This window comes from Bubalus bubalis, chromosome 14 (assembly GCF_019923935.1).
Source record: "Bubalus bubalis isolate 160015118507 breed Murrah chromosome 14, NDDB_SH_1, whole genome shotgun sequence".
Taxonomy (NCBI): domain Eukaryota; kingdom Metazoa; phylum Chordata; class Mammalia; order Artiodactyla; family Bovidae; genus Bubalus; species Bubalus bubalis.
In genome coordinates this window covers 1,580,470-1,606,078 of record NC_059170.1, presented here as the reverse complement: position 1 = coordinate 1,606,078, position 25,609 = coordinate 1,580,470, and positions in this window count along the sequence as shown.

The window sequence follows — 25,609 nt, the reverse complement described above, 5'->3', positions numbered from 1 at the left end:
GCAGCCACAGCCATGGTATCAACGCGTGCGTGTGGTGCCCTTCCAACCCAACTTGCTTTGTAGAAGCATTGGGCTGGACTTAGCTGTGCATAGTTTGCCAGCCTCTCTTCCAGAGGGTAGGTGATTTGCTGGTATTTAAAGAACTAAATGGCAGCTAGGTTTTGACCCCGCTTGTCCTGGTTTTCAGATGCTGGGTTTACTGCCTGTGCTTCCTACTGGCCTATCCCATAGGTCAGGGCCACCACAGCTTTGAATAGCTAGGACGCACGTTTACTGACTGCTTATCACACAGCAGGCACTGCCTAAGGCTCTGTGTGCGTATTCAATGATTTAATTCTTATGGTGCTGATGTAAGAAAGTGCTAGTCACTCAGTTGTGTCCAAATCTTTGAGACTCTGTGGACTGCAGCACGCCAGGCTCCTCTGTCCTCCACTATCTCCCAGCAGACAGGAGTTCGCTCAAACTCATGTCCATTGAGTTGGTGATGCTATCTAAACATCTCATCCTCTGTCGCCCCCTTCTCCTTCCACCTTCAATCTTTCCCAGCGTCAGGGTCTTTTCCAGGAAGTCGGCTCTTTGCATCAGGTGGCCAAAGTATTGGAGCTTCAGCTTCAGCATCAATCCTTCCAGTGAATATTCAGGGTTGATTTCTTTTAGGGCCAAAGTACCAGCAGCATTTTTCTCCCTTGATTTTGCTAAGAACTTTTTGCACTTACAACAATGCTATAAGGAGATGCTTTTATTTCCCCCAATGTGAGGTTTGTGGAAATGGAGGCAGATTTTGTGCCTCTTCCAGGATCTTGGAGGTGGGGGTGGCTTAGTTGCAAAATTATGTCTGATTCTTTGTGACCCCTGGACTGTAACCCGCCAGGCTCCTCTGTCCATGGGATTCTCCAGGCAAAAATACTGGAGTGGGTTGCCATTTTCCTCTTCAGGGGATCTTTCTGACCCAGGGATTGAACCCAGTTCTCCTGCATTGCAGGAAGATTCCTTATCGACTGAGCCACCAGGGAAGCCCAGGGTCTTAATGCTGGTAAATATATGGTAGAGCCAAGATTTTAAAACTGAAAGTTTGGGTCCTGCTCTGTGCTTTTAACAAAGACTTTATTCTGCTGCTCATGTTATATATTTGCTTTTGGTGAGACTAACAAGCTGATCACTTACAGTCATGTAGATTAATTCCTCGTTTGAATCTATGTCGTTTTATCCATTTTAGTTCATCCTTTATTCTCGCCTGTGTTACCTCTTTGTAGATAACAAAAAGGCTACTTAAAAAAGAGCATTCATAAGGCCAATTTCCTTGATGTGAAATGCTGTGCCATTTAAGGTAATTGTTCCTAATATTTTAGCTTCTAACCCAAAAGTCAGGCTTGCTTTAAATGAAAGGTTAATAACCAGGAATCTCAACTGCACAGCACATCAAGACAGATAAATGACGACATGAACGGTAATGCAAAATTATAGCCTAGTTTAAGCCCACTGGGTTTGTTCTTGATTCTTAGACCAACCTTGCCAAAGGTTAAATGGAAAATTAAGGAAAAGACAAGTTTCAGTTCAGTTCAGTTCAGTCGCTCAGTCGTGTCCGACTCTTTGCAACCCCATGAATCACAGCACGCCAGGCCTCCCTGTCCATCACCAACTCCCGGAGTTCATTCAGACTCACGTCCATCGAGTCAGTGATGCCATCCAGCCATCTCAGCTTCTGTCATCCTCTTCTCCTCCTGCCCCCAATCCCTCCCAGCATCAGAGTCTTTTCCAATGAGTCAACTCTTCCCATGAGGTGGCCAAAGTACTGGAGTTTCAGCTTCAGCATCAGTCCTTCCAAAGAAATGCCAGGGCTGATCTCCTTTAGGATGGACTGGTTGGATCTCCTTGCAGTCCAAGGGACCCTCAACACCACAGTTCAAAAGCATCAATTCTTTGGCGCTCAGCCTTCTTCACAGTCCAACTCTCACATCCATACATGACCACAGGAAAAACCATAGCCTTGACTAGATGGACCTTTGTTGGCAAAGTAATGTCTCTGCTTTTCAATATGCTATCTAGGTTGGTCATAATTTTCCTTGCAAGGAGTAAGCGTCTTTTAATTTCATGGCTGCAATCACCATCTGTAGTGATTTTGGAGCCCAAAAAAATAAAGTCTGACACTGTTTCCACTGTTTCCCCATCTATTTGCCATGAAGTGATGGGACCAGATGCCATGATCTTCGTTTTCTGAATGTTGAGCTTTAAGCCAACTTTTTCACTCTCCTCTTTCACTTTCATCAAGAGGCTTTTTAGTTCCTCTTCACTTTCTGCCATAAGGGTGGTGTCATCTGCATATCTGAGGTGATTGATATTTCTCCCAACAATCTTGATTCCAGCTTGTGTTTCTTCCAGTCCAGTGTTTCTCATGATGTACTCTGCATATTTATCTCTTGGCAAATTCATGTTTCACCTTCTACAGCTTGTAGGACTCGATAGTCATGGCCAACATTTGCAGCAGAACTAGAATTATAACTGAAGAGTTGTAGTTGTTTGCTATTTGACTATAGACTGATTTGGGGATAAAAGACATGGACTTAGTCCTATTTTATTCAATAAATTAGATGTAAAATCCTGGGGGAAAGGGTTGAGTCTCTTCGTGTGTATTTGTTTTTTTGGGGCTACTGTGGCAAAGCACCACAAATTGGGCGACTCAAGTAACAGAGATGCACTGAGGTGGTCGTGGAGACCAGATGTCTGAAATCAAGTTACTTAAGAGTCAGCGTGAACCTCTCCTTGTCTCTAGCTTCTGCCATTTGCCTGCAACCTTTACTGCTGTTTGGCTTGTAGATGCATCCCTGTAACTCTGTCTCTATCATCGTGCATTTCTCCCTTCTTCCCCAGTAGCATTTTGGACGCCTGCCTATTTTGGACCTTCGGGGGCTCATCTTTCAGTGTCCTATCTTTCTGCATTTTCATACTGCTCATATAGTACTCTTGCCTGGAAAATCCCATGGACGGAGGAACCTGGTAGGCTGCAGTCCATGGGGTCTCGAAGAATTGGACACGACTGAGCGACTTCACTTTCACTTTTCACTTTCCTGCATTGGAGAAGGAAATGGCAGCCCACTCCAATGTTCTTGCCTGGAGAATCCCAGGGACGGGGGGGCCTGGTAGGCTGCCGTCTATGGGGCCGTATAGAGTTGGACACGACTGAAGCGACTTAGCAGCAGGAGGAGCAGCATGGGGTTCTCGAGGCAAGAATACTGCGGTGGTCTGCCATTCCCTTCTCCAGTGGACCATGTTTGGTCAGAACGGTCCACCATGACCCATCCGTCTTGGGCGGCCCCACATGGCCTGGCTCATAGCTTCACTGAGTCACGCAGGGCTGTGATCCATGTGATTGTTCTGATTAGTTTCCTGTGATTGTGGTTTTCATTTTGGAGGCTGTGGGATCGCAGTTCTTGCTTCTTCTATCTATCCTCTGATGGATGAGGATAAGAGGCTTGTGCACGCTTCCGATGGGAGGGACCGGCTGTGGGGAAAGCTGGGTCTTGCTCTGGTGGGCAGGCCACACTCAGGCCGTGGTCATGCAGCTTCTCTGCCTCTGTTGCCCTTAGCTTTACCCCGTGTGCCTCTGTCTCTGAGCCTCTTCTCCTTTTCTTACAAAACCACTGGTCCTGTCGGATAATGAGCCCACCCTACTTTATTTGGACTCATTTTCACTAATTACATCTGCAGTGACTGATTTCTAAATAAGGTCACATTCTAAGGTACGAGGTGCTAGAACTTCAGCATATCTTTTGGGGGAAAACAAAATTCAACCAGTAACACAGGTTTCTGTGTTCTCATTTGTTTTTGGATGTTAAAATTATCTTCTCTATAGGAATGCTAAAGGGAGGCTAATGAAATCCAAGTCCTTTGAGGGAACAATACTCCATAATTATTAAACAGATCACTGTGAGACTTATCCAAGAGATGAGGACATATTCATGGGACAGTCTTTATGAAATCTGGAATGGTTTTACATACCCAACCAAGTTCTCTTTTTACAGGAGCTGGGCTCCCCACAGTGTATTTTTAACCAGAATAATAAATAACTTCAAAGTAAGTGAGATAGACACAAAAGGATGACAATTCCTGACCTGGATGTGATTCTGCAGCAAGCTTTAGAAATTGTGTTCTTTATTTATTAAGAGAAAACCAGTTTCTCCCCAGACATACAAAGAAGTGTTTCATTTGTTCTGGAAGAAAAGGCAGTTTTCATGAACACAGACCTTCCGTATTTGGCTTTTTCACTGAACATGTAGAAAAGAATGTCAATTCAGACACGAATTTCATAGAGGATGCAGGAAGTCCTCTTGGGCTTCTCAAGAAGTGAAGTTCACATGAAATGGGAAAACAAAAGCTTCCATAATCTTCTCTGGGGTGCGTTGCTCATTCGCTCATTTATTTGACAAATAGAGAGCCCACTTGATTAAGGCAAAGACAATGGAGGCGCAAAGATGCAAAAGATGTGGTCCTTCCTCTCAGAGAATCCACGGCTGAGTGCAGAAAAATGTAAAGAAATAGCCAAAGTATGGTAACTTCTGTTGAAGACGTATCTCCAAAATGCTGTGGATACAGCTGATACCATTGAAAGGAGCCAGGGAAAGCTTTCTTGAGGCAGAAACAGCAACAGCAGGGAATGGGACTGTGTGAAGGCTGAGGATGTAGATGCCATGCTATTTTTAATGTGTGGCTGGAGTGTAGAGTGTGAGGTACGTGGATGGTGAGACAATGGGAGGTGAGGTCCGAGGGGTAGGCTGGGCCATGCTGCAAATATTCTCTTACGTGTTGACCCAAAGAATTTGAACTCTACCAAGAGAGAACTGACTTCTTTGCTTTCCTCAATACTGTTTTTCTGAAATTAATCTCAGCCTGTTATATCAAACTTTAAGTATAAAATAGTATAAATATGAAAATCAAAGCACTTTTAATCTCGACATTCAGAGTAAAGCTTTTTGTGTTTTATGTGTATCTCTTGGTCTAGAGAATTCCACGGACTACATAGTCCACGGGGTTGCAAAGAGTCGGACACGACTGAGCAACTTTCATTTTGTATTTTAAAAATAATCAAGTAGGGACTCCCCTGGCGGTCCAGCGGCTAAGATGCTGTGCTTCCAATGCCGGGTGCCCAGTTTCCATCCCTGGCCAGGGAACCCACATGCTGCAACAAAAATCCTGTTTACTGCAACTCAGAATGCGTCCAGCCAAACAAATAAATAAAAATAAATATTTTAAAAATACGTATATCAACATAATGTATTTAATTTAATTTTAGTTTATTATAATGTGAAGGTAGATAGGATTTTTGTCTCTCTCATTTTCTCTTGTCACTTAACTTTATATTGTGGACTTTGTCCTGTAAGAATTTTTCTAGATAGTCTTATGATATATCTACATTTTACAAAGTTTAACCGTTGTAGCAAGCAGAGATTTCTACACTCGAGGATAACATCAAGGTGATATCAGTCAAAACCTTGAACTCCCACTATTCCTAGCTGTAGAAATCAGCTAGGAATAGTGATTCAGTCTTGATGTATTTCAACTTGTCATGTGATTCACAGAAATAAAGTCAATGGTTCATCTTTTATGGAATTGTATACATTTATAAAAAATTATAAGGGGGAAGTGATACATGAAACACAATCTTGAAAAAGAAAATATGGGTGTAGAAAAATAGCAGGTTTGAAGCGGTGCATTTATTTTCTGAAAATAAACATTCCTGTTTATTTAAACATACAGTCTGAGTATGCTAACTATGCGATACTTCAAGCCTAAGACTTCCATAAACTGCATCGTTAGAAGACACAGACGCGTTACTGACAGCGTTACAACAATCTCAAATAATCTGTCTGGAGAACAACTCTTGGATCAAAATAACATCATAGTACACGTGATTTTTTAAATTTATCCTTGAAATTTAAGACAATAATACCATTAGAAGGGATCAAAATAGTCTGAATGGGCATGAAATACAATAACTGCACAGGAATGTGGGCTTGTACAGTGTCCCCAGGGTCTCGTCTAACTCTCAAATAGCTTAATGCTTTTAATGTGAAAAATCAGAAGTCTGTTGCATTTCAATGATATTCAATAACATCCACAAATTCCACTGAACCAGAGAATTCACAAATAGTTAAGATAATCAGAATGATTTTTTAAATTTTTTGGCGTAACTTGGAGGCTGTCGACTCTGTTTTTTAATTCACCATGTCAAAACAAACTAAGACCATTCATCTATGATGACATATCTTCAAGGATAAAAAAGAATAACTTAAGCATCTAGAGGGAAAAACCATATAATCTATAAAGAGACAAAAATCAGGCTGGCTGCAACTTTCTCTTCTGGGAGAGAGGGAATTTGACAGCCCTGACCATTATTGAAAGATAATTTTCAGGAAGAGGTAAAATCATGACTTATATACAGATATCAAAATGAATATGCACATTAAAGGCTTTATTGTACTCATAGGAGGGGCCCAGGCTGCTATTATAACTGGTTTAAAGAAAAAATCAGAATAGCACTGAGTAAAGGAATGCTCAGATGAATTGCAAGCAGAGACAAAACCGGGGGTCGGAGTGGGCGGGGGAGTGAAGGTAGTTTGAACCTCTTCCCAGTGAGACATACTCTGCCTGTCTCTCCATCATCACAACTACAGCTCGTAACAGCTCAGAGTCAAGGAGCGGAGTTAGGTTCTGATAACAGAGGGTGTGCTGTAGAGCCTGAGCTGGGTTCCACGGAAGCACTCTCTGGTGTAGTGGCATCGTGGTAATCTACCTCTCTTTGCCGTGTGATCTTCTGTTTCCCATTATGCCAGTCATCTACAATATAAACCCAGAATTAAATGAAATGATTTTTTTTTCCCTACAGATTTAGGAGTTAAAAAAAAAAAAGATTTAAAAAAGCAAAAATCTAGGCCAATCACTATCACTGTTAGAGGGCAACGGACAAATACATTCCCACTGCAGCCGAAGTCCCATGAACCCAGGAACTTCAGCTCTGGTTCACTAGCAGTGATAGATTCCGGTGGTTTTTTAAAAATATTTGTTTATTTATTTGGCTGTGCCAGGTCTCAGCTGTGCCTTGCAGGATCTTCTGTTGCAGCCTGTGGGATCTAGTTCCCCGACCAGGGATCAAACCTGGGCCCCCAGCACTGGGAGGGTGGAGTCTGCCACTGGACCACGAGGGACGTTTCCCAGAGCCTGGTTTTTGAGGTCTGAAGCTTTTACAATGATTTTAGCCCTCTTAAAAAGATGTATATAAAATTATGAGAAAAGCATTAGATATAGGGCAAATAATTAGACTGAGCAAAGAAATCATGAAATAAGTAATAAACCATTAAAAATGATGAGTCCCAATTGATTTTAAAGCTGATTTTAAAAAACCCACACGTCCAGAAAAAAATACTGTTAAAAAAAAATTAACGGATTCAACCCTCTGTAGTACTCTTTTCCCTACTTTGTGTGTGTGTGTGTGTGTGTGTGTGTGCATATCTTTTGATATCACTGACATCATTCTTCTGTTTCCGTGACAAGGATTTTGCAATATTATTTTCCAGCAAGAGAGCTGGAGGAAGTTCCAGTTTTCTTCTGCTGTTGTGGCTGCTTCTCTTTTGTGAGCAGTCTCGCGTGCTCTTCCGTCTGGATTCACAAAACGCCATCAGGACAAGATGCGTCGAAGGAGCTGAGATGTGATCTAATACGCTGCCACTCAGCTTGTCCATTGTGAGTTTAAGAATTCTGAAGTTCTCATGAGTGAGTGAAAGGCGCTCAGTCGTGTCTGACTCTTTGCAACCCCATGGACTGTAGCCCACCAGACTCCTCTGTCCATGAAATTCTCCAGGCCAGAATACTGGAGTGGGTAGCCAGTTCCCTTCTCCAGCGGATCTTCCCAGCCCAGGTCTCCTGCATTGCAGGCGGATTCTTCACCAGCTGTCACCAGGGAAGCCTAATTCGCATCAAAAGAGGAATGAGAATGCATGGTATATTTACTGTTGGGCTAGTTGGTTTTAGTCGCTAAGTTTTGTCCAACACTTGAGACCCCATGGACTGTAGCCCGCCAGACTCCTCTGTCCATGAGATTTCCCAGACAAGAGGACTGGGGTGGTTGCCATTTCTCTTTTCAGGGTCTCTTCCCGACCCAGGGATCGAATCCGCGTCTCTTCTATTCGCAGGCGGATTCTTTACCACTGCGCCACCTCTAGGAAGCCCAAAGGAAGCAGCCGACTAATGTAACCATGGTCTAATGTAACCATGGGTAGACATTTTGCTCTTAAAAAATTACAAGAACACAAAATTATGTGTGTCCGTTTGAACGTATTGCTAGTAAGCCTTCCTCATTTCTCACTGTATCCCCAGTGTTTTGCCCATTACATAGACAATAAGAAGCATTTAATAAATCTATGTTTAATGATTAAATGCTTGATGAGCAACATGAAAGGAAGGATATATTTATCTAAGGATTCTTTGGTGCCCTCAAGGGATGTATGTACATGTAGAAAATACTACCCAGAAGTAGTTTTATTTATTTATTTAAAATGGTTCATTTCTTGTAGACACCTGTATGGATTTATTTGTTTTTGGCTGCTTGGGCTTCTTGTCATGGTGACATGTCTTGCTGTGGAGCATGGCTCTAGGGTGGGCTTTAGTTATGGTGCGCAGGCTTAACTGCCCTGCAGCACGTGGGGTCTTCCCAGACCAGGGATAGAACCCATGTCCCCTCATTGACAGGTGGATTCTTAACCACTGGACCACCAGGGAAGTCCAGAAGTATTTTATTTTTAAAAAATAAGTATTCAACTTATTAAAGTTGTGAAAGGAAAACTAACTCTAGCTTAGTCTTGAAGCATATCACACTATAATCTATTATTTTAATTTTAAATCCTGCAGATATTATTAGCAACTACTTCTAATGGATCTTTGACAAATATTGGGCCTTTCCAAGCTTGAACATCTCAAATATTTTAAACAGCTTTTAGAAAGTTAATCTATTTGCTCTAAGTACCCCAAAGAGACTGAATTAATGAAAACAACCTTCTAGAATAATTATCAAGCCTTTTTCATTTACTAATGTTTAAACTTACAAAAATTTAAAGTTTTTTTTTCTTGAATTGTTTCAAATGCGTAAAGTGTGAGTCCGTCTAGTCAAGGCTATGGTTTTTCCTGTGGTCATGTATGGATGTGAGAATTGGACTGTGAAGAAAGCTGAGTGCCGAAGAATTGATACTTTTGAACTGTGGTATTGGAGAAGACTCTTGAGAGTCCCTTGGACTGCAAGGAGATCCAACCAGTCCATTCTGAAGGAGATCAGCCCTGGGATTTCTTTGGAAGGAATGATGCCAAAGCTGAAAGTCCAGTACTTTGGCCACCTCATGCGAAGAGTTGACTCATTGGAAAAGACTCTGATGCTGGGAGGGATTGGGGGCAGGAGGAGAAGGGGACGACAGAGGATGAGATGGCTGGATGGCATCACTGACTCGATGGACTTGAGTCTGAGTGAACTCCGGGAGTTGGTGATGGACAGGGAGGCCTGGCGTGCTGCAATTCATGGGGTCACAAAGAGTCGGACACGACTGAGCAACTGAACTGAACTGAACTGAACTGAAAGTGTGTACAGATTCAGTATTTACAGAAAAGAATGTTAATGCTACGAGTTTGTTACTCTCAAAATTCTTATACTTAATTTTTAAGTTTATTATGTTTGTATTTAAGTAATATAATTAAACTTTCAATTAACTGTCTTTATTCATGAATAGCGGAAAAGGCAATGGCACCCCACTCCAGTATTCTTGCCTGGAAAATCCCATGGACGGAGGAGCCTGGTGGGCTGCAGTCCATGGGGTCTCGAGGAGTAGGACACAACTGAGTGACTTCACTTTCACTTTTCACTTTCATGCATTGGAGAAGGCAATGGCACCCCACTCCAGTACTCTTGCCTGGAGAATCCCAGGGACAGGGGAGCCTGGTGGGCTACCGTCTATGGGGTTGCACAGAGTCGGACACGACTGAAGTGACTTAGCAGTAGCATACATGAACAGAGGTTACATTCAAAAAGCTGCCTGGGTTTTTAGTGACTGTTCTGTTGGAACTCACTGAGATCTATTTTATAGTCTACTTGTCATGTCTCCATAATTCCAGGATGTGATCAAATTGCCTGATTTCCCAAATTCAGGTTATACATATTTGCTAATTCATACAGGGAAGCCTGGCGTGTTGCAGTCCATGGGGTCGCAGAGTCTGACACTAATGAGCGACTGAACAGCAGGTGTCTGTTTCCTGGGCTTCCCAGGCGGTGCTAGTGGTAAGAACCCATCTGCCAATGTAGGAGACACAAGAGATGTGAGCTTGTTCCTGGGCCCGGAAGATGCCCTGGAGAAGGCCATGGCAACCCACTCCAGTATTTTTGCCTGGAAAATTTCATGGACAGAGGAGACTGACAGGCTAAAGTCCATGGGGCTGCAAAAAGGAAAGCTATGATAAGCCTAGACAGCGTATTAAAAAGCAGAGATATCACTTTGCCAATAAAGGTCTATATGGTCAAAGCTATGATTTTTTCAGTAGTCATGTATAGATGTGAGAGTTGGACCATAAAAGAAGGCTGAGCACTGAAGAACTGATGCTTTTAAACTGTGGTGCTGGAGAAGACTCTTGAGAGTCCCTTGGACTGCAAGGAGATCCAACCAGTCAATCCTAAAGGAAATTAGTCCTGAATATTCATTGGAAGGAGTGATGCTGAAGCTGAAGCTCCAATACTTTGGCCTCTTTGCAAAGAGCTCACTCTTTGGGAAAGGCCCTGATGCTAGGAAAGATTGAAGACAGGAGAAGTGGATGACACATGGTTGGATGGCATCACCAACTCAACGGATATGAGTTTGAGCAAGCTTAAGGAGATAGTGAGGGACAGGGAAGTCTGTAGGCGTGCTGCAGTCCATGGAGTCTCAGAGAGTCAGATACGACACAGATGCTTAACAACAACCACCACCCCAGCATAAAGACTTGCCCGTTCAATTAGCTCATTTTTAAAATAAATATTTTTTTTTGTTTTATTTAAAATAAATATTCTCAAATTCGTACAATTGAGGAGGTGTTAAGAATGATATCCAGTAGAATTCTGTATTCCTCACATGGCCTTTGTCTGATTTGCATTTAAACTCATGAGGTCATTCTGATGGCAGGAAAATGTAGGTTCTTTTGCTGAAAATAAAATCAAAGACACCCTCCCACTGCCCAAAATAATGAATCACAGAATTTCAGAGAAGGAAAATGACAGTTTTTTTAAACTGTCAGTGATCAAGAGAGATGCAATTTAATAATAGAGTTTAAATGTGATAGTGACATTAAATTTCAAAAATAATTTTTAAAAGGTGCAAAAAATGAATAATAGATCTATGGGTTGAAAATCTCACATTATATAGATGCTATGTAATAGAATAGGTAGAATGGCGCTGATATAAAATGTACTCAAATTTCCATCATGGATGTTTATGTATTTATATAATCTAATACAAGTATCAAAAATAATTATTGAGAGAGCATGTATAATGTAAAATCATCACATTTGTCATTATATTTCCATATTATATCTTATTATTGAAAAAAAAACAGGAAAGGGGGTCAGGTCTCAGGAAAATAAAAATTGCTGGCGTCTTTGTCTTCTACAGGAAGTTAGACTTCAAAAATTTTTTGACATAGAAATGAAAAATACATGCATAAAATTATAAAACTAACTGCTGAGGGAATAAAAATTAGATAGTGTTGACAGCTGACTCCCCAGAGAGACCATCAAAATCACCTACAGATCAGACAAAGGCGAACTCATCGTTCACTGCAGTGCTGAACAGAGGGAGAGTCTTGGTAGCATTTCTAGAAGGAAAGGCCCAATGTGGGAGAGACCTTGAGGGTTTTTTGATCTGATTTAAGGTATATCTTTCAGTGCAGGGACCTGAATAGGATTTTGCAAAGTGTGCAGTATAATAGTTGAAGATTGATGGATGCAGAGAAGTGAAGATTTTGAAGTGAAGCTCTAATAAATACACAATAATTTGGTGAATCCACTTGGGTTGTTTAATAGGAAGAAATGACCTCTGTTCCTTGTACTGAAGAGAACAAAGTGAATAGTCTAGTGTTCAAATACATGGATTTTCAGCAAGCTCCTGAAAGAAACAATAAAGGTTTGCAACTTCATTTTTCCAGGCAAGAATTTTCTGGCTTATTGCTGCTAAGTCGCTTCAGGGGTGTCCAACTCTGTGCGACCCCATAGACGGCAGCCCACCAGGATCTCCTGTCCCTGGGATTCTCCAGGCAAGAACAATGGAGTGGTTGCCATTTCCTTCTGGCTTAATAGAGTCATGTTAAAGTAGACAGTAAGTTGTGTTGATGTAGATGGTATCAGGTATCAAAAATATTTTTTTAAACATCAGCCTTATTAAAAATTAAAAAGCTTTGTCTATAGCTTTTATAGACAGAAGGAAGAAAGATGAATAATAAAATGAGCATAAAATCAGACAACAGAAATTAAGAAGATCAAGCACAACAATAAATGTTGGAAATGGAAGTGGATTAAGCTATCTGAGGCAAAGACGCGTTTAGCTGTGCACTAACCAAAGCCTCGTGCTGCGCTCGGTCGTGTCCGAGTCTCGTGACCCCGTGGACTGTAACCTGCCAGGCTCCTCTGTCCATGGGATTCTCCAGGCAAGAACACTGGAGTGGGTTGCCATTTCCTTCTCCATATGGTCATGTATCTTTATGCATAAAATCAAAGAGCATCTAAGTACATAAATCAAAAACTGTTGAGGCAAGAGAATGTAGGAGGAAGAAGAATTCAGGATGAATGAGTGTATGGGTCTGGGTTTAGGGCTCGAAGAGATGCCGCTTCTTGAGGCCGTGAGCCGAGGGTGCGGGGGTGCCATCTAGTACCCAGCCCCTGACCCAGGTGGGGAAGTTAGACCTCCAACAGACGAGACAATGCTGGTGGAGAGCGGGGCTACTGCAGCAGGGTCCACGCAGAAGAGAGTGAACTGGATTTCCATCTTCCACGGCACCCCTCTCTCCCAATAAAATGATCATTCGCGATGAATTGAAGACTTAACTGTGAAAAGCAAAACTTTAACACTTGTGGAAGAAAATAGCGACTGTGTTTGACGTTAGGATCCTGAAGGATTTCTTAAGACACAAAAATGAAAAAAATGACCCATAATCTGACTCCAGTGAAAATTTAAACTTGTTTATTAAAAAAACCCCATAAATAAAAAGAAAAGACAACCCCAGACCCCTTTTACAACACACTGACAAAAATCTGTTGTCTGGAATACATTAACAAAAAAATTCCTACAGTGAAAATTTGGGCAAAAGACACAAACAAACATTGCACAGAATATAAAACATGGATAGAAAGTGAGCACGTGAGGACAACGCTCAACCCCATCCTAATCAGAAAAATGAGCACTAAGATCTCATGCTGATATCCAGGAAAAGAGGAGCACTGGAGCCAGAGGACGTGCAAAGGCCCAGAGGCAGGATCCTGCTCAGCTGGTCAGGAGAGAGCAGGAAGGCCATGAGCCAGACAGAGGGAGGCAGGAGGGGGTACAGAGACAGGCAAGGGTCCAGACCATTGATTTCTGTGCCACATAATTCAGCCCTGGACTTAAGGGACTACCAAGATAAGGTATAAGAGTAATAAAGAGAAATGTAAACAGAGGGGACACCATCGATAGGAGTGGCAAACCAATTTTGAGAGAGCAGGTCAAAGGGAGAGCGAGTAGATGTTTTAGATAATTCAATATTTAAATAATTCAGACCGTGTTTATTAAGGTATCTGCTAGACCTTCTATTGGAGAAGGCAATGGCACCCCACTCCACTACTCTTGCCTGGAAAATCGCATGGACAGAGGAGCCTGGTAGGCTGCAGTCCATGGGGTCGCTAAGAGTCAGACACGACTGAGTGACTTCACTTTCACTTTTCATGCATTGGAGAAGGAAATGGCAACCCACTCCAGTGTTCTTGCCTGGAGAATCCCAGGGACGGGGGAGCCTGGTGGGCTGCTGTCTATGGGGTCACACAGAGTCGGACACGACTAAAGTGACTTAGCAGTAGACCTTCTATTAGGAGCTAAGGTTTCAAAGATAAGAAGAAACACTGCCACAAAAAAAGTCATGTGTCCTAATAAATAAGTATAAAAATAAACAGAAACAAGTAATGAGCTGTTAATGTGTGATGTTCACAATAAAAACAATGTGTGTTTGTGGTAACTTCAAGCGCCTCCCTTTTTCCCCTAATCTCTACACTGTGGAGCACTGTAGCCAGAGGACGTGCAAAGGCCCCGAGGCAGGATCCTGCCTGGCTTGGTGGTTGATACTGTTTGTTTCCAATTTACATCTGAGAAAACAGCTACAGGAGAGATTAAATAATTTATTTAGAGTTTCCCGTGTTCCATGCTCTTGGCCTTTGGGACTGGATAATTGTTTGTTGTGAGGCTGTCCTGTGCATCGTAGGCTGTTCTGTAGCATCCTTGGTCTCTACGTACTAAAAGCAAGTGGCTCCCCACCCTCAACAGTTGTGAGAACCACGATGTCTCTAGAAAATATCTCCTGGGTGACAAAATCAACCCCATGGAGAACCAGTGGCTCAGAAACAGAGTAAGGGTGAGGGTGGAAATTCAAACCAAATCTGTCGATGCCAAAGGCGACATTTGTTGACTGTTTTTTGCAGAGTTCTTACTGTAGTGAACAGTGCCTTTCCGAATGGGTCTCACTGTCCATTCATGTTTAACATTCATATAAAGCAACGCAGCTACTACAAATGGTTTGCCCTGGAGGAAGCTACACAGGAGACCGCAATGCGGATGTTATTTTGATTTTCCATTGTTTGTTGAACATCTCAAGACACATGTAATATCAAATAACAGCCTGAATTTCATTCATTCATTCAATGCTGGGTGTTGCACCAGGCACAGAGGCCCACAGTGGACAAGTTAGAAAGATCCTGACTTGTGCTCAGTCTAATGGGGGATGGAGAACAGACAGAGACATGTTAGTACATCGTGAAACAAGATAACTTCAATTTGTGCCATGAGTTCTGGGCGGTGGTGGGGGTGGGCTGAAGTTCCCAAGGGAAAGTGTCTTGGTTGGAAGAAGGGAGCTAATTTGGACTCCGATATCAAGGAAGGCTTCCCAGAGGAGGTGACACAAGCTGAGAAATCGGTGATTAGAAAGAGTCAGCTGTGTGAAAATCTGAAGGAAGAGTGCGGCAGAGAGGAACAAGCAGGCGCTAAGAGGCAGGCAGCGAGTCTGGCGTATTTTGGGAACCAGAAGAAGGTCTTGGTGGACGGTGGGGGTTGAGCCAAGGCAAGGACATGAAGGCCTGGGGCCATGCCTGACCTAAGCCAGAGGATTTTATTCTATATGCAAATGGAACATGGCTTTGTGGAAGCCACTTCAAAAGGAAGACCAACTGTTATCTTTCTCCAAGCTGAAATACCAGTGCAGGGTCCTACATCTTCTTGCTCCCATCATTCATAGTTACATGTTTGCGATTATTTAAATGGACTGATGTGAGACTTTACTTTTGAAGCCAAGGGAAATCAAAGAAATATTTAAAATATATTAGTTTAGCTTTTATTCTCACTGCAGAACTTCTGCAAAACCAACTTTTTTTTTTTTTTTTTTTTGCTCTGGCTCCTTAGAAAGTCTACTGAGCATTTGATTTCATTAAAAAGAGCCCACAAGCATCTATATTCTTTAGGAATTCTGATGTTGAGCGTCAATGGCTGTCAGTGATTTTTAGATTTTTTTTTTTTAGAAAGATATTACTGTGATGATCTTATTTCATATTTCAGGGATAACAATTTAATGTCTGTTGCTTGTGAAGGGATAAAATAGAAATAATTTAAGTGCCCAGCAGTGGAAAAAGAGAAATAAAATGTATTATTATTATATGATGGAATACGATTCAGTAGTTTAATGACTAGATCTAAGTGTATCAAACTGTACAAGTCTCCACAGAAAGAGAAGGAAAAAGTAGGCTGTAGTCCAACAGGTATATAAAAATACATTTCCCCCCAGATTTATTGAGATATAACTGACACCTAACATAGTGTAAGCTTAAGATACACAGATGCTAATTTGGTACATTTATATATCACAAAGTGATGACCACTGCGGCCTGGGGGCCCGGGACAGCATGAGACGCTGCGGCCTGGGGGCCCGGGACAGCAGGAGCAGCTTTGAGGGATGGCGGGCATGTCCATTATCCTGATTGTTCACTGTTCCTGTTCAGTTGCTAGGTCACGTCCGACTCTTTGTGAGCCCATGGATCGCAGCACACCAGGCTTCCCTGTCCTTTGCTATCTCCCCGAGCTTGCTCAAACTCATGTCCACTGAGTCAACGATGCCATCCAACCATCTTATCCTCTGTTGTCCCCTTCTCCTTCCGCCTTCAGTCTTTCCCAGCATCAGGGTCTTTTCCAGTGAGTCAGCTCTTCATATCAGGTGACCAAAGTATTGGAGCTTCAGCTTCAGCATCAGTCCTTTCAATGAGTGTTCAGGGTTGTGATAATTTCACAGGGTGTACACGTTTGTCAGAACTTAAGAAATTTTATGCTGTATTATATATGTGCTTTATAGCTGAATGTCAACTATACCTCAGTGAAACTATGAAAATTTCTTATGGTTGGCCATTGGCATGAAAAGTTAAGTTGGTAGAAATTTTCCTCCCTTACTAGGGCATAAAGTGGTAGCGTCCCTTAAAATTAATGGCATCTTAAATTTCATCAACTGCAGCAATAATGCCTTTGACCTGAGATTCTAGTGGGTGAGCTTTATGCTATTTTCAGCTAAAAACATGCTAAGTGACATGCTTTGGAAATACTGGAAGGGAACAAGGTTGAAAGACTGTGAATTTGGTTTCAGCCATGTTAAAACTGAGGTGGCAGGAACTTCCCTGGTAGTCCAGTGGGGAAGACTCCAAGCTCCCGAAGCAGGGGACCCGGGTTCTATCCTGGTTTGGGGAACTGGATCCCACATGCTGCAACTGAGTTTGAATCACACGGGAATAAAGACTGAAGAGCCCTCGAGCTGCAGCTAAGACCTGGTGCAGCCAAATAAATAAAAACAAGTTTTAAAAAGTTCTCATTAAAAAAGCACACAAAGACTGGGATGGCAGGAAGACTGGTTGTCCCAGTAACTTTCTAACTGGTCGCTCCGTCCTCTAGGCTTTCTCCGGTCCAGGCCCCACCCAGGCAGTCTTTCTGCCTTTGCCATAGGCTGCCGCCTTAGCCTGGCTCCTGCCTGCCTTGGATAAAACATGCCTTTCCCTAAGGTCCCTTCCCTTTGCGAAGTCGAGGGTCACATGGCTAAACTCTGGCCAATGAGATAAAAGTGGAATTGATGCGTGCAGCTAATTCTAGTCATCTGTCTAAGAAAGGAGTTCCTAGGACTGCAAATGGATCTGTCTATCATATCTTATTGTAAATGCATCTGGTTTTTGCTGTCTTATAATTCATCGACACGGAAACCCTGTTTTCAAAAGAAAAACATACCAGACTCAATTTAGCTACCTCTTATGAGTGACGTCTTATAACGTGGCTTCTCTAGATGTCAGCGCTGTTCAGTGGCTCATCCTGGTTCTCAAGCAGGCTCCGTCAGTGTCCCTGGACAAGCCATTTATTCTTTCTGCTTCAGATCCTTCAGCTGTGAAACGTGGCTAATACTGCAGGCCTTGGGGGTGCTGTGAGGATTAATTAACGCTGGCAGAGCGCTTTGAACAGGACCTTGTCCTCTCTGCACGTTTTATCCAGGGACTTTGACAAACTGTACCAGTAAGGCTGGCCCCATTTATCTCTGTTTTCCAGCTCAGGTTATAAGGCGGGAGACATTAAAACCTTGCCCAAAGTCACTCAGTGAACTGGAGGGTGGGGGCCTAGAGCAGACCTCTGGAATATTGGCTTCTAATCTTGCAGCAACCACTGAAACACACTTTATTTTGAAAAAAGGGCTCTATAAATGCCAAATGTCTTTGTCACCTAGTTCCTTCTCATGGGTCTCTTTCTCACGTGCTGGCCTAGATTTTCCTGAGTTGACTTTGTGCTGACCTCCAAAGAGGAGGCCTCTTCTCATCAGAAAAGAAACGCGAGTATCTGGGAGAAGGTTAAGGATCACTAGGCTCCAAAATGTGCATCACAGATAAGTTGACTGGAGGTTTATGTTAGCGTTGGTGTCCTTGGTTAAAAACTTAACACGTGAGGTCCTCCCTTGCAGAGAGAGGGTCACTCTTTATCTTCTTTAATTGTATCTGGAATTTATTTTAAAAAACATGCACAGGAGAGAGTTCACAGCCTCAGTACTTCACTTCGGCCACAGATAACCCCTGCTTATATTTTAGTATAGATATATTCTAGCACGCGTGTGGTGTGTGAGTGTGTGTATATATGTATGTGTGTGTGTGTATATACCTTTAAAACAGAACACAGGCCCTCACCAGCACGTGAGCAGCCCTCTCCTCTCTGCCTGGCGCCCACTGCCCTCTCCTCTCCCGCGTCATCTCCGTGACCTCTCTGCTCTAAATAGGCCACCGCTCCCCTGTCTGGGGCACTGGCACCGGCCTTCTTCCCCCGTCCTCTCCTCCCACCCGAGTAATATTGTCTTCTTCCCATTTCAGCCCTCCAATCTCTCCATCCCTCACCTTCCAAAGGGGTCAGGTCCTGTCTCTTTGCCTTTGTCATTCAGTCTCTAAGTCATGTCTGACTCTTTGCGACCCCTTGGACTACAGCACGCCAGGCCTCCCTGTCCATCACTATCTCCCAGAGTTTGCTCAAACTCATGTCCATAAAGTCGGTGATGCCCTCCAACCATCTCATCCTCTGCCGCCCACTTCCACTTTGGCCTTCAATCTTTCCCAGCACCAGGGACTTTTCCAGTGGCTCATGGGGAATTTTAGTAACGCCTGTGCTCCCACTGGACCGTCACGTCTGTGAGGGCAGAGTCTGGTCTCTTTATGTCTGCTCCACCAACACCCCAGTGCCGAGGAAGCCTGGCTCATATGATATTTGTCGAATGAATAAATCAGAAACGGTCCCGTCTACATCCGTTCGAATGCTTGAGATATGGATTTGTAACAGAATGATAAAAAGGCACCTTCCCTGTTGACTCAGTTTTGGAGGAAGCCTCTAAAGTGCAGGGGAAGGCTGGGGTGGGGGCCCTGTTTAGAAAACATTCCGAAGCCAAGGTGCGAGGCTGTCTGCGCAGAAGTGACAAACAAGAGTGACCAAAAAATGATGGTCCAGTGAGAGCACAAGACGTTAACAAAACACACCGATAGGTGTACGATTATGCAACAAGTTACATGATGCTAGGACCAGGAGTGAGACCTCGACCGCCGTGGAAGATGGGGGCTGGGGAAAATCAGGGAGCTGAGCTGGGAGAAGTAGTCCGGAACCACTTTGCTTGCACTAGTCGATCACGCTCCTCCAGCCTAAAGAGGACTTTGTGGATAAAGAAATTCAAGGAGGCAGCAGCCCTGCAGACAGCTGTCCTCTCCCCACGGGGCAGGTGGGGAGGCTTGTCCTTACGTCATAGCAAGGGAGCTGTTTTCAAGAGATTCTCTCAGCGGGCTGAGATGCAGGTCCCTGTGAGTGTGACGGACATGCGGGCGGCCCGAGTCTGAAGGCGGAGGTCTGTGGCTGACCCGTGGCCTTGAGCTCGGGGCCGTGATGAGCGCCGAAGCTGCCCTGGGGTGAGCAGAGCACTCAGTAGGGCGTGAGCTTTCCCTCAGGCTGCCGTGCACACGTGGGGCACAGAGCCATCAGGAGGACACAGGGGACCCGCCCGAAGCCTGGAGCCCTGGAGCCTGGGGGTGTGGGTGGGAAAGAGTAGCCCAACTAAGAAGGGGATCGACCGTGAGCGCTCGGCAGGTCCATCTCTAGTGAACTTGCAAACACTCAGAGACAGAACCAGCAGCCTTAAATGCCTGGAGCCCTGAAGGCATCTGGCCCCAGGCAAACCTTGGGGCAGGCAGAGCTTCTCTGTGTTGCAGCCTCTCCAACCCTGGAGGTCTCTGACGCCTGCAGTTATTACCTGGAGGAGGAGGCAGCTCAGAAAGTCAGTGAAGACCCTGCTCCCAACCCCAGCGCACTCTCAGGCCTGACCGGACTGGCGGATACACCCTGCGCTGAGAGGTGTTGGCGTTCTGTGGTTGCTAGGCTCAGCTGAACTCTTTATGATACAGTAGTAGTCAAAGGGGCCAGGGGCCTCCTGGAAATTTCACTCAGGCTTGGAGGAAGCACTTCTCAATAAGCAAAGAGTAATGAGGACTGACTGAGCTTCCCAGGTGGCCAATCTGCAGCCCCGTCCTCCTCGTTGGTGTGGCCTTGCCTTGCGGGTCCAAGGCTGCACGTTTCTGTGACAATCCCACTGAGAGCAGCAGCCCATGGGGCCAAAGCTCAAGTTAATTTTGGTAAAGATTTTGGACACGTGCCATTTCAGCCTCTGCCCTGGTGCTTGGTGGCACCCGGTGAGAGAACGACCTTTGATGAACTTGGGCACCTGCTCTGGCAGACTGCAGAAACCTCTGGACCTTCTGTTCAGAAGAACTTAATAATAATAGAAATAACAACAACAATAATTGGCTGAATGGGATGCAGAGAGCAAGGCATGAGGTGTTTGTGTTCGAGTTAGAGTGGCTTTCTGCTCTGAACGTATTGAAGTGGGCAGCTTTTGGGCTTTCCTGGTGGCTCAGATGGTAAAGAATCTGCCTACAATGCAGGAGACCTGGGTTCAATCACTGCATGGGGAAGATCCCCTGGAGAACGGACTGGCTACCCACTCCAGTACTCTTGTCTGGAGAATCCCATGGACAGAGGAGCCTGGTGGGCTACAGTCCATGGAGTCACAAAGGCCTTTGGGTTAATTCCTGCCTTTGTGAAGCTGTGGTTATAAAGTTCTACTTCAGTGTGTGACATGGTTTTGTTTTATAGCCAGATGTCCAAGTAGAAGAGTACTGTTACATGTGTTCCATTTCAAATGGACACTCCTTTCATTTTAATTATTATACTTTTAATTAGGACAGTGTTGTGGACTGAATGTGTCCCTTCAAAATTTACAAGTTGAGTTCCTCTCCTCTCCCCAGTGTGATGGTCTTTGGACCTTTGGGAGATGATTAGACAGATGAGATTATGACGGTGGAGCCCTCATGAATAAGATTAGTGCTTTTAGGAGAAGAGAAAGAGAGACCAGAGCCCTGTCTCCCTCTCTGGCATGTGAGCAACCTAGCGAGAAGGCTGCTGTCTGCAAGGCAGGAAGAGGGGTCTGCAGGCACTTTATCCTGGACTTCCCAGCCTCTAAAAATGTGAGAAATAAAACTCTGCTATGGAAGCCACCCAGTCTACGTATTTTGTTATAGCAGCCTGAGCTTAGAGAACACAAGAGAAGACTTTACACATGGACATCACCCGATGGTCAACACCGAAATCAGATTGATTATATTCTTTGCAGCCAAAGATGGAGAAGCTCTATACAGTCAGCAAAAACAAGACGGGAGCTAACTGTGGTTCAGAGCATGAACTCCTTATTGCCAAATTCAGACTTAAATTGAAGAAAGTAGGGAAAACCACTAGACCATTCAGATATGACCTAAATCAAGTCCCTTGTGATTGATTATACAGTGGAAGTGAGAAATAGATTTAAGGGACTAGATCTGATAGATAGAGTGCCTGATGAAGTAACCCCCAATAGGAATGATTGGGGGTTAGTTTGTGAGGAATGATTGTATCTCTAGCTCTGTCTTTCTGCTTTCTCCTTTCTTGACTTTATTCTTGACTGGGCTCACATTTTGGAAGCAATATGGCCATGTAGCTGTGTATCTCAGGGAAGGTTTTGATTGGCTATTCTGGGTCACGTGCCCATCTCTGTGCCAATCCCCGTGTCATGGGTGGTGTGTGCTGATTGGCCAGGCTCGATCAGGTGTCCAGCCCAGCAGGGGTGAGACAGGCTCCTGCAGAATCACTTATGGTTGAGACAGAAAGTGAAGTGAAGTCGCTCAGTTGTGTCCGACTCTTTGCAACCCCATGGACTGTAGCCTACCAGGCTCCTCAGTCCGTGGGATTTTCCAGGCAAGAGTACTGGAGTGGGTTGTCATTTCCTTCTCCAGACAGAAGTGATTCCCAAGGGACAGCGATTAGACCAGCTTGGACCTGAGGTCACCTTCCCCTTTGTCAATAGCTTTCTAGAAAATGCCACAGAAATGTTTGGAATTTTCTCAAGTCATCTATGCCTTCTAGGTGTGTCTGTATACAATTAAGTTGAGATTCTTGAGGCTTCAGATTGTACTGTGGGGCCATAAGCAGGACTCCTTTGATTGCAAATGACAGAATACCTCAGTCTGAGCTGGTTTGAGCAAAAAGGCGATTTTTTTACTTTGTGCAATTAAACAGCCCAAGAGTGGCTCTGGTGAGGTAGAAAATGCCAACTGACGCAGGCAACACCAATTCAGTTTTGTTCTTTCAGAATTAAAGCCGTGTTGGAACAGAGACTATATTCCCCATTCTCCTTGGAGACAGATGTGGTCATATGACAATGGATCGTCAGTGGAATGTAAGAGAAAGAGGTTTGAAGTATCTGGATGAAATTTTTATTTGGAGGATGTTTTCCGTCCATGCTCTCTTCTCTCTTCCTGGGAAGTGGCAGTTAACTAGGCTCAAGGATGGGAACCATGTCCACAGCCGACCCACCTGCCTGAGTCCCTGCATGACCTTTTGGGATTGAGCTACCTATCTGCCCATCTGTTTTGTTCTATGAGAGATAAATCAAACTTTTACCCAATCTAAGTCATTGCATTTTGGGCTCTAATTGTAACAACAGCTTCACAAGTATTTATAACATAGTAGGCTCCTGGGGCGAAGAAGGCAATGGCACCCCACTCCAGCACTCTTGCCTGGAAAATCCCATGGATGGAGGAGCCTGGTGGGCTGCAGTCCATGGGGTCATTAAGAGTCGGACATGACTAAGCGACTTCACTTTCACTTTTCACTTTCATACATTGGAGAAGGAAATGGCAACCCACTCCAGTGTTCTTGCCTGGAGAATCCCAGGGACAGGGGACCTGGTGGGCTGCCATCTATGGGGTCATAAAGAGTCGGACACAACTGAAGCGACTTAGCAGCAGCAGTAGCAGGCTCCTGGTGGGTGGGGTGGGTTACCTGGACCGCAAGGAGATCAAACCAGTCCATCCTAAAGGAAATCAACCCTGAATATTCATGGGAAGGACTGATCCTGATGCTGAAGCTGAAGTTCCTATACTTTGGCCATGTGATGCGAAGAGTTGATGCACTGGAACAGACTCTGATGCTGGGAAAGATTGAAGGCAGGAGGAGAAGGGGAGGGGAGAGAATGAGATGGTTGGATGGCATCACCAACTCAATGCACATAATGGACATGAATTGGCACTAACTCTGGGAGATTAGTGAAGGACAGGGAAGCCTGGCATGCTGCAGTCCATGGGATCACAAAGAGTCAGACACGACTGAGCAACTGAACCTGGGGTGCTAGATTGGGGGGTTCCAAATGGTACTATCAGGATTTGGTTTGCTTCTCTGAACCTCTTGATCTGCTTCTTCTGTGTGGCCTCCACTCCCAACGCTTCTGGGCTCTGTCCATCTAGACTCTATTTCAGCCAAACATAGTATGAACCTTTGGCCCAGTAGTCATCAAAAGTAACATATGTCTTAATGCGCCAATTTAGGTCATGTGTCCGTGTCTAAACCCATCAGTGTGTTTGAAGAAGGCAGGGTGCAAGGCTGCACAGCTGTGCTGGTGGTGGTACCTCAGGTAACAGCAGTGATCCTGGTGGAAGAGGCTCGTTTACAGGCTCTGGAAGCAAACAAAAATGGGTACGCACGAAGTTCCAAGTGTTCAAGTTGAGTTAAAAGCAGGGACTGAAATACTGATTTTTCTGTATCAGACTTACCTCTAGTGAAGCTGGATCGTGTGGCCGTGTGTCTGACTTACACGAGTTGTACAGTGTGCAGCTCCGCAGGCACTATTCACATTGTGCCTCTCTGCCAATTACTACTTTTCTTCAGCAGTAGGTCTCCAAATGATTTTTTAAATCATTTCATCCTCTTTTGGCGAGAGATTTAAACTTAAAACATCATTTTCATTGAATGACAACTTGATGACAGAGCTGATGGCTTACTGTATAACAAAGAGAGTTCTCCCTGTCAGAAGATTTGATTTTTGATGGTCCCAATTTAGTCTCAGTTCCTCTGTGACACATTCTAGGGTGATTCTCTTCTTTAATTGACACCCATCAAACCAAGATGGCTCCAAGTCAGTGTTCCCAGGCAGAAAGAGTCCTATAATCTTAGAGTTGAAAACCTTTGACTGTCATCAGGTCAAAGAATCCACTAAATAAATAAATGAATCCTTTCCTCAGTAGCTCTGAGCAAAGATCACCCAGCCTTCACTCAGTCACCTCCAGGGGACAAGCACTGTCAGATTTCTGACTCGATCTTTGCCTCTGTCGACAGTACAGCTGATTGTAAAGATTTTTGGAAATCAACTAGTAACCTCCCTCCCCCTGACATCTGCTCTTCGGAAGGGGTATGATGTTGTTGTTCGGTCACTAAGTCATATCCGACTCTCTATAACCCCGTGGACTGCAGCACTCCAGGCTCCTCTGTCCTCTACAGTCCCCTGGAATTTGCTCCAATTCATATCTATTGAGTCAGTGATGCTATCCAACCATCTCATCCTCTGCTGCCTACTTCTCCTGTTGCTTTTAATCTTTGCCAGCATCAAGGTCTTTTCCAATGAATCAGGTCTTCACATCAGGTGGCCAAAGTACTGGAACTTCAGCACTAGTCCTTCCAATAAACATTCGGGGTTGATTTCCTCTAGGATTGACTGGTTTGCTCTCCTTTCAGTCCAAGGGACTCTCTAGAGTCTTCTCTAACACCACAGTTCAAAAGCATCAGTTCTTTGGTGCTCAGTCTTCTTTATGGCCCAACTCTCACACCCATCATGACTACTGGAAAGATCGTAGCTTTGACTATAGGGACCTTTGTTGGCAAGGTGATGTCTCTGCTTTTTAAGATGCTGTCTAGGTTGGTCGTAGCTTTCCTTCCAAGGAGAATGGATGTAGGGCAGAGTTTACTATCAGGACTGGTGGCACATCCATCTCCCTTCTGGTGGAACCTGATTCAAATCTCTTTAATTCCCCTGAGCTTCAGTTTCTATAAAATGTAGCCCGTAGTAGTTCATTATTCCTTTAGCAGGATTAGCATATTGCCTAATGCCTTGTTCCAAGCAATGATTGCCGTTATCAACTCAAACAGGTTTCAAGAAGGCAGTGCGGCCAGGGCCAGGTGGATGTGCAATGGGCCCCCCTTTTGCCCTGTTCTGTAGGTGGCATCCTGCAATGGCTATGAACACGAGCCTTATAAGGGAGGGTACGTGTGGGGCATATGAGAGTCTACATGAGTCTGGCTAAGGGCTCAGAGGGTACCTGGCACTAAGGATTTATTCAGCATCTGCTCTGGGTCAGGCTTAGCGGGTACAGGTATTAATGAGGCCAAGGGTCAACCTCTGGGAAACTCACAACCGGCCTGGAAAG